General features: G+C 43.9%; 1 long non-coding RNA gene across 1 annotated transcript in view; it reads left to right on the top strand.

Moving 5' to 3' along the window:
- Positions 1-20,686, top strand: part of LOC134401425 (uncharacterized) — a 31,392-nt gene extending 10,706 nt beyond the window's left edge. The window contains exons 2-3 of the long non-coding RNA XR_010025655.1: positions 13,390-13,655; positions 20,571-20,686. This is a non-coding gene — a long non-coding RNA (uncharacterized LOC134401425). The remainder of the gene's footprint in view (positions 1-13,389; positions 13,656-20,570) is intronic.
- The last annotated feature ends 529 nt before the right edge of the window (positions 20,687-21,215 follow it).

The raw sequence follows: 21,215 nt of genomic DNA, 5'->3' as shown, positions 1-21,215 counted from the left end.
ATCCCATCATTGCCCTGCCTCATTTGTGGAATTTTATTGGGGGTCCCGACTGCATTATCATAAGAACATAAGAAGAGCCCTGCTGGATCAGACCAAGGGTCCATCTAGTCCAGCACTCTGTTCACACAGTGGCCGACCAGCCATCGGCCAGGGACCAACAAGCAGGACACGAGTGCAACAGCACCCTCCCTCCCATGTTCCCCACAACTGTTGTCCAGAGCCATACTGCTTCTGATAATGGAGGTAGCATATAGCCATCAAGACTAGTAGCCATTGATGATGTCCGTCTCCTCCAGGAATTTATACAACCCCCTTATCCATCATCTTGTGGTAGTGAATTCCATAGTTTGTGCTGTGTGAAGAAGTACTTCCTTTTATCTGTCCTGAATCTCCCACCAATCAGCTTCATGGGATGACCCTGGCTTCTAGTATTTTGAGAAAGGGAGAAAAAATATCTCCCTATCCACATTCTCCATACCATGCATAATTTTGTACACCTCTATCATGTTTCCCCTTAGCCTCCTTTTTTCCAAGCTAAACAATCCCAGTTGATGTAACCTTTCCTCATAGGGGAGATGCTCCAGCCCCTTAATCATTTTAGTTGCCTTTTTCTGCACTTTTTCCAGCTCTATAATATCTTCTTTTAGGTGCGATGACCAGAACTGTACACAGTATTCCATGTGTGGTCACGCCATAGATTTGTATAAGGGGACTTGGTCCATTTGTGACCCTCCCGAGTCTTCCCAGCCCGCTGCTTCTTCTGTCTTTTTGCTTTCTACAACAAATCCATTAAGGAGGGAAAGGTGCAATAGCGGCACAATGCGTTTTGATCGGTGGCGCGCGGTGCCCTTTCTTCCTGAAGCAGTAGAGTTTGAAGCACAAAAGCATTTTAAAACGTCATGTTCACCATGGGAATAAGGGAGGCGCTGGGCTGACTGGGGGGTTGGAGCTGTGCGGTTGATTGTGGCTTTCCGTGGGAGACTGGACTGTAAAAAACCACCTTCCTTGGGGGAGAAAAGGACAAGCTCTTCTGTCCTCTTTCAATTTGTGTGACTCTGCGCTATGCCCTCCTGTGCCCTCCTGTGCAGTGTGCTATGCCTTTGGCTGGACTCCATGTATGTAATAACAGCCCACAGTCCCTGGAAGTATGCAGCACATACTTCATGGGGACTATCCCTGAATACCACCCTTGTCAGGCAAACCTGGCCCTCCGTACTCACAGCCTTTTGCATTTGTTAAATAAGAAGGTGGTATAAGAAATGGAACCATAAGCCAGTTATATCAGCTCGCCGGCTACACACAACCTCTCCAGTGTAGGCAATGATGACATTGCAATGGGCCCCTCACTTTCAAGTAGGGATGTGCTCCACTCCGATTAGAAGCGGCGAATCAGAAGCGAATTGGCCTGCTCCGCCTTGCCCAGAGGCAGAGTAGAAGCGAACCGGGGACCCGTAGAAGCAAGGCGAAGAGAAGCGGCCATTGGCGGAGCGCTTCTCTTTACGCGGAGCGATCCGATCGCCATTTTGAAAAATTTCGCCCATAGGATTGCATTGCAGAAAAGAATCGGGGATAACTGTGATGTTTTTTAAGCTATATTTCTGAAACTTATTGTGCTTAGAGAGTCATGGATGGGGGTCATTTTGAGCCTACTCTCAGCTCTCTGCGTGCTGCGGTTCGCTTGCTAGAATTTTTGGAAAAGTCGGGTAAACAAACAGGGACAGCGGGTAAACCGGTGGGTTTTTTTTAAATTTTGAAGCGATGACAGGCACATTCAACTCCCAATCCTGATGAGAATTGATCACCTCATGAAGCATCCTCCAATCCCAGCGTTTTAGGGGGGGACTAAGGCAGAGGCACCCTCAGAGCTTTGAGCTCTCAGCGTCTTGTGGGTTTTGCGTTCGTGGGGAGAGGAGTTAGTTAGGTGCTGCTGCTGTGTTTGGAGATAGATTAGATTTAGCTTGGCGTGTGTGTGTGTTTGTTTGCTTCTTTCTGACTTTTTGCTTAGTTTGCTCTGTGTTTTTCCCTTACTTTGATTTAATATAAACTTTATTTTTAAATTTTGGAGTGTTTGTTTGTTTGGTTGGTTCCCCCCTCCCTCTCTTAAAGCCTGACTGTGTTTCATCTTCCTTCTTTCTTCTAAATACAAAAGAATACTAAAAAAAATATTCTCTATTTCTTCTCTCTGTTACTTGGACTGTGTGTGTGACTGTGTTATTGTGTGAGTGTGCTGTGTGCACTGTTTGTGAAGTGCAACAGCCACAGATTGAGCATTTCAAATCTTGTTTGGGCAAAGCATACACACTTCTTGTCCCATTTCCCTACATATAGTATTAGTAATATTCTCATACATATTATTATTATTATTAGTATTATATTCTTATACATATTATAATTAGTATTGGGGTGGCATCTGTGGGGGTGCCTGCTTCAATTTTTTTTATCTGTCAATCCATCGGAGAACAGCCCATGTCTGCAAATGGGGTGTCCGATTTTCATAAATTCCCCAAAAATCAGGGGATGATGGGACTACCTTGAATCTTGGTGTGCATGTGTATCCCTGGATAAGCTGTCATGGTGGCGAGTTTGAGGTTTCTGACGTGCAAATTGACGGAGTTATCAAAAGGGGTGTGAATGGGGTGCCCGGTTTTCATAAATTCCCCAAAAAATCAGGGGATGATGGGATTGCCTTGAGTCTTGGCGTGCGTGTGTATACATCCATGAGGTGTCATGGTGCCAAACTTGAGGTTTCAAACTTTAACAGAAAAAAAGTTGTATACTTTTTTAGTTTAATGCAAGCCTATGGGGGGGGGGGAAATGGAGCTCGGATCCGGAGCTCCGCAGCGGAGCAGAGCGGACATAGGCGGAGCGGGGGCAGAGCGAAGCGGCCCGATCCGCAAATCGCGGATCTGGAAGAGAAGCGGAGCGGGGGGTCCGTGCACACCCCTACTTTCAAGCATTCCAGCCACTTGGGAGCCTGTCTGGATGAGCCTCAAGCAACCAGCGCTTGATGGCGTTACTGAAGAATTATAAAAAGACAAATATGAAGTCTTAACCCCATTGGAAAGTCGAACACCGTGACCACAAAGCCCTTAGTCCCATGGGCCAACTCTAGTAAATCAGTAGGCGGGGCACTTTGTACATGCTCATGGCCAAGGGCTTGCTCACAGCGTGCTAAGTGCTATATAGCATCTTAAATAAATAATAATACCAAGAGAGGGCCTCCTCGGTGACTGCCCCCTAGCTCTGGAACTCCCTACTGAAGGAGGCTAGGTTGTCTCCATCTCTATTGTCTTTCCACTGGCAGGCAGAGACATCTTTATTCAGGCTGGCCTTTGGTATGTACGCTAATTAGGTTGGGTGCTGTTTTTATTCTTTTATTGTTGTGTTTTTGTAATGGTGTTTTTAAGGTGTTTGTTTTAGGATTGTTTTAATTTTTATTTTAAGATATTTGTTATTCATTTTTGCTTTTATTGTGAATATCAACAAAACAGAACAGCGAATACATCGTAAAAACGAAAAACACCACCACCATATATTACGTATATAAGATTATAGTCATTTTCCATCATATGTACTGTTCATTAAAAAAAAAAGTGGGGGGAGTTATTTATTTATTACATTTTTATACCACCCAATAGCCAAAGCTCTCTGGGTGGTTCACAAAAATTAAAACCACGAAAGAACATAATAAAACAACCAACAATCTAAAAACACAAATACAAAATACAGTATAAAAAGTAGTTTATACAGTTATACAAAAGTTTCAAGAAAAGCAGACCAGATATCCGTATATTTATCCACCTGCAAGTTGCATCTATATAACACCCATTCAAAAGTTGATAATGTTATAAAGTCCTCGATCCATTGCATTATGGGAGGTGTGGATTTGTCCTGCCAATGTGATAGGATAAGTCTTTTGGCTGTCATTAGGGCTCTGAAGAGCCATCTGCGCCGGCCATGTGTGAACTTCCAAGGAGCTGGTAGGTAATTTAGGAGGACAGGCACATTGTTCCATGTTATAGATTGTTTCAGTACACAGTTCATCCTTATTACTACCTCCTCTCAAAAAGGGGCAACTATGGGGCATTGGCGAAACATGTGAGTTAAAGAAGCATTAGATGCATTACATCTCCAACAATTGCGCAAGTTAGACAAACCCTTATTGAAAAGGCATTGTGGAGTCCAAAAGACACGAAACAAAAAAAATTGCTGAATAACACATAACCTATTCATGTTGTTGTTATTATTTATATTCCTATACTTACTGCCCCATAACTGAAGCTCTCTGGGCAGTTTACAAAACATTAAAACATTAAAAATTGATATACAAAACTTAAAAACATAAAAGCAGACAAATACAAAGACAACATCCATTTATAAACAACTTTGAACTCTCAGCCAGACCTAAAGATAGATCTGGGGTCAATTAAAATGCAACATATGCTGTTAAATGCCTGGGAGAAGAGAAAAGATAACAATGTTGGTGCCAGGCAGGCGTCGTCTGGGAGATCATTCCATAATTGGGGGCCCACCACTGAAAAGGCCCTCTCCCTTGTTACCATCCTCCAAGCTTTCCTCAGAATAGGCACCCAGAAGAGGACCTTAGATGTTGAGCTTAGTGTGCAGGTAGGTTCATTCCATCAGGTATTGTGGTCCCAAGCCGTTAGTTGCCTTGTCAGAGGCAGAGTTGGACAGTGTATTGCATCAAGAGTGGAGCCTCAGAGGCAAGTGGAGAAAGTCAACAAAAGCTCAGGCAGACTGCTTTATACATGGCCTTTTATAATCCCTCTATTCCTCCAATTGTGGGTTCCAGGGGGAAGAAATACATGCATGTGTGCTCAAGCAACATGAAAGTCTTCAAATTCAGGAAAGAGGCAGCCTCACCAAAGTGTCAATGGAGCCTTTCCCAACTTGGTGCCCTCCAGATATGTTGGACTACAATTCTCATAATCCCCAGCCAGCATGGCCAATAGAATAATCACCTTTATTCTGTAATAATACAGTCTACAACATGGATGGCAGATAGCACAATCCTAAACACATGTCCTACAGCATGGGAGGGCAATCCCTGGTCTGTGGGCCCATTGGGTAGTACCCAATGGTAGACCTACATAAACTAGGCCCATTCACTTTAATGGGTCTATCTATGTAGGAGTGCTGGGGCCAATCCGGCCAGTGGAGGATTGAGCACCCTCTGCAGGCTCTGTCCCTGGCCTCCTGAAGCCTCGACTCCTAGTGGTGGTGATGGGGGGTCGAGAGGAATCCCCATGTCATCTCTGACTGGAGATAATGAAGGAGTTTTCCCATTTGTGCCACTTCCACTCCATCAATGGATAATTAGGGAATAAGCCCCATGGAGCGCAATGGAACTTAGTTCTGAGTAAGCACTGCACAGGGAACAATTGGAAGAGCGGAAGTGAGAGGAACATAAAGTGTCCTTCTAATCCTTTTGAAGATTCGCTCACATATCATTCACACCCTTAGCTACCCCACAGACTAATATTGAACCTACACTTCGAGTGGGCCTATAACACCATCCGCACACAAGAGGGAGATATTAGCAGGCTTGGGGGGAACCTCAAGCTTTGCAGAAGTACAAAAATAGTTACGAAAAATACTCTGGAGGGGGGCTTCAGAAAATCCCCAATAAGGATTGAGCATGCTCAGTGGCCACAGAATGCTGGCTGACTGGGCAGGGCGCTGGAATGGGTTGTCCTGGAAGAAGGCATGATGAATGAGCTGAAATCCTGAACAGGAGTGTGCCACACTGCAATAATTTATTGCAGCAGCCCCTTTGTTTCTTTAAAACAGTTTTGGACCTTGACTTCCACCAGATGCAGCCAGCATGGCCAATGGCCAGGAATGCTGGTAGTTGTAGTCCAAAACATTAAGAGGGCATCAGGCTGGGGAAGGCTGCCTTAAAGCATCTGCAACCACTGACTACCTACAAAGGAAATAAAGATTGTTTCTAGAAGAGCAACTGAATCTCCATGGAACAGAATTTCCCTGTTCCAGGTTTGTTTGTTTGTTTTGCTTTCTCCTCAATCTAAAATACATCACTTTATTTGAAATGGCCGAAACCCAAGGGGATTTTGTTTTTACTCTGAATCCAGAGAGGCGATTAGGCATTTGACACTTTGGAAATGTCTCTTCACTTTAGAAAAGAAATGTTAGCTTTTTCTTGTGTAGGCATGCCTGTTTTGCAACCAAAGATTTACACAGAACAAGTTATTTTCATTAATATAATTGGTACTTATTTCTAAAATTTCTAAACTGTGTCCTTTACTGCCAAAATAGCACCCAAAGCAAATGTAAAACTTTTAAATGCCAATACAATCACGAGAATAATACTAACACTAACAGCAGCTGTTAAAAGACAATCATAAAAACATCCACAAACACATCCATAACTGCATGGTAGAAACAGAAACTGGTTCCAATCACCTTCAGCGCCAACACTAAATGCCTACCTGAAGAACCAGGTTTTAAGCAGCAGTTGAAATGCCAACGAAGAGGGGGCTAAATGCACTCTCGCAAGCAAGATGTTCCACCCTGTGGATGCTGCCATTGAGTAGCTATATTCCCATGCTTTCACAGACATAACTTCTGTAAAAATGAGGTACAGAGAAGCACCTTCCTTACAGATCTAAGAATACCTATTACAGTACGCAGGCCCTTAGGCCACCTTTAAAGGTAATAACCAACCAGCACTTTTAATTGGGTCTGTAAGTTTATAGGCATCCAATGCAGCTGAGTCAGAATAGAAGAATCAAGTGGAAACAAGTTGCAGGGTGTAGTATTTCAGTTAGCCAGCCATGTCCTTCTCCACAATATTCCATTCCATTGCCCTTCCCACCCGGTTTTCCATTCCCTTCCATCAGTATTCCTTGGCTACTCAGTGGGTTGTTTGGGGGTTTCCCTGGGCCCTTTTCTCCCCACCCCGCAATTATTTTTGTACTTTTGTTACCAAGCCATGGATAACTGAGGCCAAATCCTTGTCTGAGAAAAGTAGTCTCAGCCTGCTCACTAGTAAGAGAGAGAATTGATGACCTATACCCAGGGACACTGCCATCACTCAGGCACCTAGCAGCAAAGCATGCGCACGCCCCTTGGCCTTTTTGGTGGCCTTAACTGGACTTTCTGGTGAATTTGCCATGGCAGCAGCAAAGAAAGCAATGGGTTGTTTTTTTTTTTTTTAAAAAAAAGATGGATGGAACACTTGAAGCAGAATTGTGCTCCTGGAAACCTCCCAAGAATGTAATTTTGCTTCCAAACGAGGGCCAGATCTACACCAAGCAGGATATGGCACTTTGAAAACAGTTTGAAAACTGTATATGCAGTGTGTTCTGGGCCCGAACAGTTGTCACTACTGTTATAAACCATTTTAAAGCACTAGTGTAGATCCTGCCACGGTGCACACGTCACATGTGCCTTGTTTTCCAAGGAAAAACAGCTGCTGCTTCAACCTCACACAACTGAATTTTGGAGGCCAATTTGGCATTGTATGGCAGGAGGTAGGAGTGCAATAGACCCAATGACCCTCCGAATTTGCCCACACCTATAGAAGAATTCTCAAGCTTATTGTCCTGGCTATGCACTTTTGGCTCTGCTCAGCACTGCAACGCGAATCTAAGAACTTTTCCAAAATTGAATTTAGCCCTCAGGCTGAAAGGGGTTCCCCACCCCTAGTTTAAAAGGTCTTAAGAATTTTTTTAAAGTGTTCACCTGGCACTGAAAAGTCCACAAAATAGGCACCACGGGGCTGTCTATACACCCTATTTACCCTGTGGTGGCTGTGCCGTGGCACCGGGTCAGTTATACGACACAACTGCCAACTCACAGCCACCGTGAGGCTTTTCCCGGAAGCTGCGAATTTAAAAAGTCGGAGACTTACCTTGACTTTTTGCTTTGCCATGAGGTCACCACCATATTTCCTCATCTGCTGGTAGTGACCTTGCTTTGGCTTCTGGCTGGGGGTGTTCCAGAGTCGATGGAGACTGCTGATAGGTCGCCAGAAGAGCATAGGAAGGCTGGGCAGAGGGCAGGGGAAGGGCTCAGGGAGCCAAATGCCCCCTGGGAAGCCCACAATCCCTCCTACTGTGGGGATTAACTATTCCCACCTCACAGCAGCGATGCCACAGGGTTTTAAGCGAACACAGGGCTGAAGCAGTGCCATGAAGACGTCCCCCCCAGGTGAGGCACTAGGTGAGCATTCTACAGCCGAGACAACACCACTGAAAATACTTTTCCCCCAGTAGCCACCTACCACACCTCACTTGGTGGGAGCACCCAGAGAAGGGCCTCCGAAGATGAGCTCATTGTGTGGTTAGATACTTTCATTTCATTTATTTCATTTCTATACCACCCAATAGCCAAGGCTCACTCGGCGGTTTACAAAAAAAAAAAAAAAAAAAAATACACATCACAATACAAGATAATAAAAGCAGAATATAAAATCCCTAATGTACAAAATTTAAAAGGATTTAAACAGCTAAAACATTTACAGTACGATACTGGACCTGCTAGAAACAACCGTCATAAATGCCACATCGTATGTCAGCAAATGCCTGGGAGTAGAGCACAGTCTTAACCTGGCGCTGAAAAGAGGATAGGGTTGGCACCAGGCAGACCTCAGTGGGGAGAACATTCTATAATTGGGTGTGGGGGAGCCACCACTGAAAAGGCCTCCTCCCTTGTTGCCACCTTCTGAGCCTCCCTTGAAAGAAGCACTCAGAGGAAGGCCTCTGACGGTGATTGTAGCGTCTGGACAGGTTCAGACCAGGAGAGGCATTCTGATGTTAGCACTGAGAGTTGATGAGTCAGGGCTAAAGGAAAGAGAAGACCCAGCACAGCACTTAATAATGGCACAAGGGATTGAAAATGGGGAAGAGGCAGCTACAGCTGGTCCCTGACCATGCAGGCTGAGGTTTATGGGAATTGTAGTCCAAAATATTTAGACAACACCAGGTTTCCTGCCCCTTAGGTACTGCTTTGAACTGTAGGAGCTTTTGCCTCCTAGGCAATCTGTTCATCAATCTGCCTCATCCATGGGATTTTATGGTGGAGGTGTCCAGATGACGAGGTCTTCCACCCATATCCTTCCATGTTTTCCCACTGCTTTTTCCATCTTTTTTCTTACTGTGGAAAATCTGTTAAGGAAGAAAAAACACAATGCCTGCTTGATGGTTCGCACTAGGAGCCCTCTGTCTGTTTCACCCCTTATAGCATCTTAAGGCATGATTCAACCTTAAAGAGCGGGGCACTCTTTTTACCTCATTCAGTGCATGCTTCTCTGTGTCAGGAAAATGATTCACTTGGGTGGGCTTGTGCCCTAAGGCTGAAATCCTATATCCATTTTCCTGGGAGCAAATAGTATTGAACTCAATAGGACTTACTTCTAATTAGGCATGCATAGGAGTGAGATGTTAATGTGCGGTTCCTTCTTGCACTCCCTCACTGACTCTTGTGTGAGATGGTTAGAGGCAGATGGTCAGACAATTAGATATTCAGAAATTCCCCAGGTCACCCTCATAGCTGTATGTCTCTAAGCACCCCAGTTCACAACATCCCTGTATATTTGAAACTGGCTTTTCCAGATCATCTACATACTGGAGATGTCTGACAGGCCAGCACAATACTCTTTAAGTGTCATTTAAAAGGGCAGGGCAGGAAGAAAGTGGTCAAAGAACTAGAAAGGAATAAAGAGAAAGGACTCAAGTATCATGCACTCGCTTTTCCTAGAAACAAGCACATTTAATTAAGGTTGTTAAGCCATCAAGCGGAGCTTCACCTTGGGCCTGTGCATTTCGAAGGGTTTATTTTCCACTTGAAAAAGCCCCATGAGATCTGTCAGCCTGGGAGACTGCCAGGAGCTATAGCTTTCAAGACCTTTTACACACTGGCAGTGAAATGGGAAGAATGTGCCCATGAAACAGATACGTGTCGGGCTCGTTGTATATGTGTTATCTTTCTCTCCCCAAGCCAATGGGGCTTCAAGAGCCAAGACCGTTGGGTTGCCTGGAAGCTCCCAATAATAGCCCGTCCTTGTTGCTTTCCCAAGTCTTCGCTGAGGCTATTCATATGCATCCCAGTCTGTATGAGTAGACTTTGTCCCCACCCTATTTTCATCTTATGGCATTCAGCTATCTCCCTGCTCTTTATGCATCCCTCAGGTCCACCTAGTAAATCAGTGGACACAATAATGTTAATATTCTTTACCCAACGTGCCTTAGCTAGCAACACCTGCTGTCCACATCACACTCTATCACACATGGCCCCACAGTGGGTCACATGAGGGCAGCAGTTTATCACACATATCTCAAGGCCCGTCCTCGCCTCAGACTGACCTGGGGGGGGGGGGGGGATCTACACTATTGCTTTCAAAGCGCTTTAAAGCACTTTGAAAACATTTTGAAAACTGTATATGCAGTGTGTCCTGGGCCCCAACAGTTGTCAAAACTGTTCTAAAGCGCTTTAAAGCAGTAGTGTAGATCCCCTCCCCTGGTGCCCAGGCTTTACCAAGCAGCATTATTAGACTAGAGTTTCAGTTGGGGAGGAACAATTCACAATTGCTCTTGGATATAGTTAAGATAAAACTGAAAAACAATACCCGTGGATTTTGAGAGCTTTTGTTCTGTGTGGGTTGTGCTTTTGGTTTATTTAAACTTCGTAATAACTATAGCAGTGTTATCAATGCAAGTCCAAGAGTAATACTAATGATACTTAGGTTTATGTAGCCCATTCCAAATAGGTTTATGTACACAGTCTCAGTAAATGTTTACAACTGCCCTGTAAGGTAGGCCAGTACTATTACAACCCCCCACATTACAGATAGTGTTGGCTAAGGCTGAGAGAATAGTGTTTTGTCTAAGGCCACCTAAGAGATTTGTGTCAGAAGCAAGATTTGAACTGGGGCCTTTCTGATCCATATTTAGCCACTATACAACATCTGCTGTCTTCCTTCCTTCCTAAGGGATTTGTAAGCCATTGCATGTATAATTAGTGCACAGGCCCACTTAATTGTTCATACCAATAGTCACTTCATATATAGAACCTTTTGGCGAGATATACATAATTATTATTATTATTATTATTATTATTATTATTATTATTATTATTATTATTATTATTTGTTACCCGCCTCTCCCTCTGGATCGAGGCGGGGTACAACACAAATGCAAACAAACCAATGGGTCAACCAGAAAAATAGGCACTTCTGAGAAATAATCACATGTGATCAGAGAATCCACCTGCCCTAAATGACAGCCTTTACCCACTTTCAGCCTGAGTGTATTCAGCTCCTCAGGGACCACTGGAACTGATATCACAGGTTCAGAATGGGATGGAGCAGCAGGATGATATGTATGTATTCCACTTATATCCCATCTTTCTTTCATTGTGGAATTCAAGGTAGCTACATGTGGTTCCCAGGTGGTCTTCCCCTCCAAGCACTGACCAGGCTCAGACCAGCTTAGCTTCATTGAGATGGCCACCTCATGTGCCTTCATGTCCTGCAGGAGACATAGTTGCTATGTTCAATTGGCACCTCAACTACTACACAGTAATGTGCCTAACAATGAAGGTGGTGGTGGGCTGCTGCCCCACAAGATGTAGGGTGGCCACGTGTTCTCTTTTACAGGGGACATTCTTCTATTTGAAAGGCTGCCAAAGGACTGACTTCTATTTGAAAGGGCTGCACAATTCCATTTTAAAGATAAAGAGCCATCAGAACTGTGGCCCATCAATACTTAGCATCTGGACAGCAGCCTGAACAGGCAGGCACACAGGTTAGCTGGCCACAGTCTTCTACGCCATTTGCTATATTTCTATTTAAATTATAATTATTTCAAAATGTACATGTATACGTATAAGTGAGCATAAGTACATTACATGCAAAATGATATCCTCTTGTTTGGTGATGCATTTCCTCTTTTTCGGCGATTCGTAAGTGGCTTCCCTAATAAGGGTGGGTAGCGGGTAGATGATAACGATGTTTGTCGAGCATTTATTTTATGCGCTTCTGGGTGCAATCCAAGACGTAACCAGTGTTGTTTAAAGCCCCCAGACGTTTTGTAGCCCAGCTATTCCTGAAATGTTAATTCTCCTCTGTGCCCAGCCAGGCAGTTCGGATCAGCCTGGAGGCCGCCTGTACTGCCAGTAGCTAAGTTTCTCGCCCCTCCGCATGGAACAGCAAGGATTTCCTCAGCTGAGTGCTTGTGCCTTTGGAGTTTGCTCTCTTGGCAGGCAGCCAGCCCTTGAGTCTAGTGACCTTAAGAACACACCATACGAGCTTCATTCATTTAATTTAGCATCTGATTAGGTTTTTTTTTCTGGGTTTGATTTAATCGGTGGTACTACGTTGCTGCAGAATTATTGCCCGCCTTCCCATTGTACCTACTTAAGAGGTACACTACCTGTTTCCTCACTCTATGTACCTGCTGCTGACATGTAAAATACTTTGTACTGAAGAACTTCTCTGGATGATCAGTCAAAGCATGACCCAACAGTGTTTCAGCCGTTGTGGGATAGTCTGGCAAGCCTGAATAATGCAATATCTAGAGCTGATCTAAACACAAACAAGAGCTAGGAGTTCCAGCAAAAACAGAAGTGAGGTGGGGGGGGGTGGACACCCTTCGCAAGGGAGAAAGAGCCAGTGGGCAGAAGGTGATTAACCATTCCTTGCCCATCATTTCCTTCTGTTACACCACACTCCTCATAAGGCTGTCAAGGATACGGTTATAGTCGTGGTGGCTATATGCTACTTCCAGTATCAAAAGCAGAATGCCCCACAGTCCCAGTTACTGAGGAAACACAAGCTCATATTGAGCTTCCCACAGGCTGCTATGGGAATAGGATGATGGACTAGCTAGGCCAGCATCCTCTTCTTATGTTCTTACGATGCAGCAAATTGGGCCCTGAAATCCCAGCTGGGGGAAAATGGCAGGCGAGGAAAGGAGCGCTGGCCCAAGACATTTTGTTGCCTGAGGCAAAGGACAAGACGGCATTCCTCTCCCCCACCAACACAGTCCATGTACAGAAGCCACCTGGACTGACAAGAGGATGGCATACTCTTCCACTACACCTAAGAGCAGCAGAGTAGCTTAGGTGGTTCAGCTCACATGATACCACATTTCTCTGCCCTCAAACACTGCCCCCCTCCCAAGCATCTGCTACCAGAGGCAGCTGCTCCACTCTATCTGATGGCAGGGCTGGCCCTGAAAGTAAGGTTTTGCAAAGAAGTGGCAACCAGGGTCACCAGAACTGTGTTTGTCACTGAACTCGTACATTGGTCCTCAGTCTACACACAACAAAAGGGGTGGATGGGAAGTTTCTCTGCAGGGGGAAAACAGCTTTCCTGCAGAGTAAAATGTTCACTGCCTTTATTTTTAGTTTAAAAGATTTCAGAACTAAAGAGCAAGACCACACATTCTTCTAAGAACTAAAAGAACATTGAAAAATGAAAGAAAACCTACAAATAATGGGTGAGAAAATTTCCTGCAGGGGGAAACAGCCTTACTGCACAGGTCAGATGTTCACCACTTTTATTTTTAATCCGAGGATTTCAGAACTGGAGTGCTAAATGCTCTTCTAAGATCTAAAAGAACGTTAGAAAAGGAAAGTTACTAGGATACAACTACAAGCAAAATGAAATTGTGGTGAGTAAACTTGGTTATGTTTCCAACATCTTAAAGGATGATGTGGGTACAGCTACGCTTTGTTGGTAGAGCAAGGGAACGGTCAGACTTCTGTAGATTTGGTTTTTTAATTAAAAAACATTAAAGGACACAAAATGGCATCGGTACGGCACAGTGTGGTATCACTCATTCCTGCCGTGCTGGTGTCACATGCAGTAGGCACCTTTAACACTTGTGTAATCCCATTCCGCAAGCTGGGAAAGAATTGCATTTTACCAGTGACAAAACATTGCGGGTTGAGTAGGGGAGAAACACAATAGCCTTATCACAAATTAGTAACAAACGTTTTGTTTGTTATACTGAGAATTCACAGCCTGGAAAAGCTCAAACCCTGAAGCAACCAAGTTGCTTTCTTAATTTGTCATGCAACTGCACCACCTCATGCATGGAATTTTATGGAGGGTGCAGATGACATGGTCTTTTTCCATTTGTAACTCTCCCACATTTATGCACTGTTTCTTTCACCTTCCCTCCCTCCCAAAAATAATTGGCTGGGAGGGGTGGAGACAGAATAGATAACTGATGTCTTTTTACTGTTAGCACTAGGAGCTTTTCATTAGAATCACCCTTAAACAACGTTACTAATATTTATTAAGCCTGGAGTTTCCCATACAGCCATGCACATTTACTTGGTGCATATCAGGCTCCCTGCTTCTCCTGATTTTTATTTTATTTCTTTAAAATGTTTTAATTTTATTTTTAACTGGAGGCTGGCATACTGCAAAGCAAAGGGCTGCCTTCCAGCACCATCTTTATTGGGAGTCCAAAACAGTGGTTTTGTGTTTTAGAGCTCAGATCTCCCCTCTGCCTTGTGCTTAGATTTTTGGACAAGTTATTTTTCTGTACATAACGCTTGGGAAATGTGCAAAAGGCAGTCGAGATATGCGCCTTCCCCAAGGCCTTCTGAGGATTATGCATAATGGCCAGAGAACTCTCCATAAGTGGTGGTGAATGTGCACAATGGCCATTTAATTCACATTGTCCCTAACATAAATATGCAAATAAACAAATATGGGTGTGTGTGAGGGGAGACGGACAATGAAAGTTTGACTTAAATGGTAATGACATGCATATTGTACAGTCTATGACAACTAAATTAGATCTTAAATGTATGCAAAATAAGCACAGTGACCATTCACAAGAGTAGTCATAGAATCATAGATCATAGAATCATAGAATAGCAGAGTTGGAAGGGGCCTACAAGGCCATCGAGTCCAACCCCCTGCTCAATGCAGGAATCCACCCTAAAATATCCCTGACAGATGGTTGTCCAGCTGCCTCTTGAAGGCCTCTAGTGTGGGAGAGCCCACAACCTCGCCAGGCAACTGATTCCATTGTCGTACTGCTCTAACAGTCAGGAAGTTTTTCGTGATGTCCAGCTGGAATCTGGCTTCCTTTAACTTGAGCCCATTATTCTGTGTCCTGCACTTTGGGAGGATCAAGAAGAGATCCTGGCCCTCCTCTGTGTGACAACCTTTTAAGTATTTGAAGAGTGCTCTCATGTCTCCCCTCAATCTTCTCTTCTCCAGGCTAAACATGCCCAGTTCTTTCAGTCTCTCATCATAGGGCTTTGTTTCCAGACACCTGATCATCCTGGTTGCCCTCCTCTGAACACGCTCCAGCTTGTCTGCATCCTTCTTGAATTGTGGAGCCCAGAACTGGACGCAATACTCTAGATGAGGCCTAACCAGGGCCGAATACAGAGGAACCAGTACCTCACGTGATTTGGAAGCTATACTTCTAATAATGCAGCCCAAAATAGCATTTGCCTTTCTTGCAGCCATATTGCACTGTTGGCTCATATTCAGCTTGCGATCTACAACAATTCCAAGATCCTTCTCGTTTGTAGTATTGCTGAGCCAAGTATCCCCCATCTTGTAACTGTGCCTTTGGTTTCTATTTCCTAAATGTAGAACTTGGCATTTATCCCTATTAAATTTCATTCTGTTGTTTTCAGCCCAGCACTCCAGCCTATCAAGATCACTTTGAAGTTTGTTTCTGTCTTCCAAGGTATTAGCTATCCCACCCAATTTTGTGTCATCTGCAAATCTGATCAGCGTTCCCTGCACCTCCTCGTCCAATTCATTAATAAAAATGTTGAAGAGTACTGGGCCCAGGACTGAGCCCTGCAGTACCCCACTCGTTGCCTCTCCCCAGTTTGAGAAGGTTCCATTGTTAAGTACTCTTTGAGTCCGATTCTGTAGCCAACTGTGGATCCACCTAATAGTTGTTCCATCTAGCCCACTTTTAACTAGTTTGTTAATCAGAATATCATGGGGCACTTTGTCAAAAGCTTTGCTGAAGTCAAGATATATGACGTCCACAGCATTCCCCCAGTCCACAAAGGAGGTTACCCGATCAAAAAATGAGATCAAATTAGTCTGACAGGACTTGTTTCTGACAAATCCATGTTGGCTTCTAGTGATCACCGCATTGATTTCAAGTAGGGTGACCATATTTTGGAAACCAAAAAGGAGGACCACATAGCCAATGCTCAAGGAGGCGTGTCCACTGCAACATGCCCAGCTCCCAAGGGAGCGTGGCCTTGGTCACATGTCTGGTTCCACAGCTCACAATTAACACAAACCTGTTCTACATAATATCTTAATGTTAAAATCACTGAAATAAAGAACAAGTGAGACATCCAGTGTATCTGAAATTAACATTTGAAGGACTGGTTTTGGATTACAATTCCCATTAGCCCCAGCCAACATGGCCAATGGCCAGAAATTATGGGAGTTGTACTTTAAAACATGGGAAGGGCACCAGGCTGCCTATTCCTGGTCAAAAATATTACAGACTGAGGCATCATCTCCACATGTGCCCATGTCTCAGATTTCACCCACCCACCCACCCAAAAAATCCTTCTTGCAAGTAAAAACCAACACATCATAGAGGACTATGCTAAACCTTTGGCCCCTGCTATGCTAGCTTTCTGTTTGCAGTAAGTAAACAACCAGAGAAGCCCCCACCATGAAATACTTTATGTTGATTTCTAAACCTTCCTGTTTAAGCCAAATGGAAAGGAAAATAAAGAATTCCATTCCTTTTACATTGAAAACCCAGTATTGTGTAAGCAGGTATGCCTGCATGACTCTTTTGTTTAAGCCAATCAGCAAAGGCCCTCTGGCTGTGTTGCTCACCTGGACCCGTGAAAGCCAGAGAGATGTCCCCATCAACTCACCGACCTTATACAGAAGGCCTTGCCTGGCATACCCTTCTCAGGTCAAGCACTAACACTTGAACAACCTGAGGGTAGGGTAAAACACAACCTTTTCCTCATATGAGAGGGTAAAGGCTAGAATCTGGAAAGGTTTTACTGTGTATTTAATAAGCTGAAAGTTATATATCTATAAGGTGTTTATGACAGTAACTGTAGAGCAGGTGATAAAGCCAAGCAGACACGTGGTTTGAGGTAACAAAACAAAACAAAATGTTTTTAACAGATCTTAGTTACTTTAAATGCAAATTAACCTGCTTAATCTACTAGTTCTAATCAAAACAGTAATCTTAAGTCTCTTAAAATCTTATCTCCATTCACTCTCCGCACCACTGAACACTCCAAACTAAACAAACACTAACTCACAAGCTTCTCAGCCAACCTATTTATACTCCTCCCTCCCCCACTCTCACTGCATCATCAGCCACACCCACTCAGCCACACCCACTCAGTTCCGCACTCAGTAGACAAACAAATGCAGACATACCTAAGGGACGGAAAGGTGGGTATCGCCACACACATCTTTTCCTTACTTCAGCAAAGGAAGACGAGCCCATTGTCCTCTTTCTTCCCCCCAAAATCCATTTTCCCCAGAGCAATCTTAAAAGAAAGACTTGTTTTATTTTGATTATTAAATCCTGTAAGAAAAGGGACAAAAACAACAACCCAGATCCACGAATTACTCAGGTGCAGGAGGAACAGCAGAGGTCCTCTTCCACCCTTTCTGCTCACAAGAGCCCCCCTTTTCCTTCCCTCTTTCTCCCCCTTCTTTCCCAGAGAAGACGCTCAGCAGAGCTCCCCATCACTTCACAAGTCAGCAGATAAGGAGAGGGAATTTGCCCTATCTTCTATTTTCCCTTCTAAGCGATCCATACCCCAATTATTCTTCTTTCCTCCCTTTTCCCTGATATTCCACCCCATTCCAAACTGCAAATTTCATTGGCTTTGGAACTCCTTCTTTGCCTCTCCAGCCATCCGGTTCCCTCCAGAACTCTCACACAACCCCCCACCAACAGTCTTCCCCCCTCCCCTTCATTTGGGGGAAACCATACAAAGGTGAGAAAGTTCCATATAATCACATATTCAAAGTCAATAGCGGAAGTATAGGTGCACTGGGTTGCATAGAAAAGTGTGTGTGTGTGTTTAAAAGAAGTTTGATAGAAGTGCAGCACCTCAAAGAGCAATTTTAACTCTTAACAAGGTCTCTGTGTGTGCCACAGAATTTTTTCTCTCTGTGTGTGAATTTCAGCACCTCAAAAGAAGTTTTGACTCTTAACTAGCGTGTGTGTGTATGGGTGGATGTCTTTGTAACTGATCATGGGGGAAAGAGAAGAAAGTGGAAGGAAAGTGGAAGGAAAGAAAGAGGGTTTAGCATGAGATAATGTCAATATGTGTTAACTTGCACCTCCAAAAGGAAAGAAAGGATTTTAAAAACCACATGTTCACAGTGTGACCGAGGCGCATTATGCACCCAACCAAGCAAATCTGCAAAAAGTTCAACCCAACAACTCCTTCCCCCCCGCCCACTGCAACATTGAAAGCGAAGGAGGGACCATTTCTCTCACATGCGTGCTTACATGGGTGTAAGCCCATTGAATTCAGTGAGTCATACTTTTGAGCAGACCTATATATAATGGATATATATCATTTAAAAGCACATGGAAGCCTTGACACGCACAAGCAAATAAACAATGGCAATGTGTTAAAAATAGTAAGAGTAAAGCTAGGGCGACCATATTTTGGAAACCAAAAAGGAGGACAACATGGTCGGCCCCCAAGGGGGCATGTCCAGCACCAAGGGGGCGTGCCCACCCGAACATAGCCTTGGTCACATGTCTGATTTTACAACACACATTTAAGACAAATCTGTTCTGCATAACATCTTAATGTTAAAATCACTGAAATAAAGAACCAGTGAGAGATTCAATGTATCTGAAATTAACTTCACTCACTCCTACTTTTGTAGGTTTTGCTGTACTTTGAAGCTTTTGCTATGCTTTGTGTGATACAGTCTCCCTTTCCCTCAAATATCTTTTCTGACTGTGTCTTCACTCATTGCAAGCTGCTGTTGTTGTTAACAGGGTTTGCTACTAGCCGGCCGGATGGCTGGCTTTTCTTAATTTCAATTTTTTTAAAAAGCTTGTGTATAATTGTCACAAGTTTCTCTACTCTAACATTAGGGTGGGTGTTGTGGCAGTTTACCTAAAGACTGGAGATCCCCTTAATGCCAAGGGCTGAAACTGCTCAATATGCAAAACCCCAAAGAGGAGGTTTGACAACCTGAGTTCAAAGGATATGGCTCCAGCAGTTTTAAAACACAATAATTTTAAAACTTTGAACTTTTTAAAAAATCCTAAAACTCAATGGATGGACAGATCTGTTTCAAACTTGGCATAGCTAAAGTCCTTGTTAAGAGCAATCATGGTGCCAAGTTTCATGTCTTTATCTTAAAAAATGACGGAGTTATAAGCATTTTAGTTAATTCCCATTAGAGCTGCTCTTGGAAAAATCCGGATTTCCCTTCCCCCTCCCGGATTTGTCATCAAAAACCCGGACAAATCCGGTCATATGGTCACCCTAATTTCAAGGTATTTACAGATTGACTTCTTTATAATCTGCTCCAGAATTTTCCCAGGGATGGATGTCAGACTGACTGGTCTGCAGTTCCCAGGTTCCTCCTTTTTGAAGATAGGGACAATGTTAGCCCTCCTCCAGTCATTCGGCACCTCACCCGTCTTCCATGATTTTGCAAAGATAATAGACAAAGGTTCTGAGAGTTCTTCTGCTAGCTCCTTCATTACTCTAGGATGCAGTTCATCGGGCCCTGGAGATTTGAACTCATTCAAGGAAATTAGGTGTTCTTTGACCATTTGTTTATCAATCTCAAACTGCAATCCTGCCCCCTCAACTTCTGCTTCACTTTCTCCAGGGGGGTCATAGACCCGCTTTTGGGAAAAGACTGAGGCAAAGTAGGAATTGAGCACTTCAGCCTTTTCTTTGTCATCTGATATCAATTTGCCATCCTCATTAAGCAATTGAACCACCAGTCCCTGGTGACAGTTTACTCAACTTTGCATTGTTAAGTCAATTAACATCCAAAATGGAACAGAAAACCAGTGCTCCTATTGAGACCCAAAGAATAGAATCAAACTTCATTATATTCATTTTAATCCAAGGAATATATAGGATTATGAAGACAGGTCTTTAGGGAAGGCTGGGATTCAGGGCTGGTATGGGGAGTTCTGGAAAGCCATGCAGAAAAGCAACCACAGCAGGAAGGGAGGCCCAGGAACCAAGGCAGGAAGCAGATAAGCAGGAAAAACTGGAAGCAATACTCTGGGTGGGCAATGGCTTAACCAGGGAAGCAGAACAAAGAAGGAAAGATAGCAACCAGGAAAGCCACAGGACATGAGGATCAGGATTGAAAGAATCAGGAAGCCAAACTGAACCCAAAGACCCATTTAGACAGGGCCTATTTTTTATTCCCAGTGAAGCGGAACTAAAATTTATTTACCTTGAATTCAGCACCTTCCAAAATTCTGTTCAAGACACAGAAAGGCTGCTCCTCCCCCACTGCATGTGGTCATGCCAATTTGGGCATTGTTTCAGCCCCCAAACATGCAAGCCCAATAATCTTGCTATTCATTCATTTTTAGTTGCCAAAACATGGAGAGTTGGATTCAGATTTACGCTGGATGAACTGCACTGGCAGAAGCGGACTTCCCTGCCCCTCCTTCCCAAGCCATCCTCCCCACAGAGAATCAGGAGACCTTGCTGAATGGGGTGAGGTGTGGTGTGTGTCGTGGAGGGCGATCCCTTCCTTCTCGCGTCTTTATTAATCTTATTCCTGCTATCCTCCCTTCCTTGCTACATATTATTAATCTTTCTCTGTCCTCTGGTTCATTTCCTTCTGCTTTTAAACATGCTACAATCTCTCCCATTCTCAAGAAACCTACTCTTGATAGGCTATCTCTGTCTAACTACCGACCTGTCTCTTTGTTGCCGTTTGTTTCAAAGATCCTGGAGCGTGCGGTCTACTCTCGCTGTCTTGACTTTCTTTCTAGTAACTCTGCTTTGGATCCATTTCAATCTGGATTCCGTCCTCTGCATTCCACCGAAACAGCCCTTACTAAGATCACCAATGATCTCCTTACTGCCAAGTCTAAAGGCCATTATTCCGTTCTTATTCTCCTTGATCTAACTGCAGCCTTTGACACGGTTGATCATGATCTTCTCTTAGATTCCCTTCATGACCTTGGATTTTGTGGCTCTGTCTATAACTGGTTTGCCTCCTATCTAGC

The sequence above is a fragment of the Elgaria multicarinata genome, chromosome 7 (genome assembly GCF_023053635.1).
Source record: "Elgaria multicarinata webbii isolate HBS135686 ecotype San Diego chromosome 7, rElgMul1.1.pri, whole genome shotgun sequence".
Lineage (NCBI taxonomy): Eukaryota > Metazoa > Chordata > Lepidosauria > Squamata > Anguidae > Elgaria > Elgaria multicarinata.
Note: the sequence above shows the minus strand (reverse complement) of the source record. Positions and strands in the feature narration are given on the sequence as shown.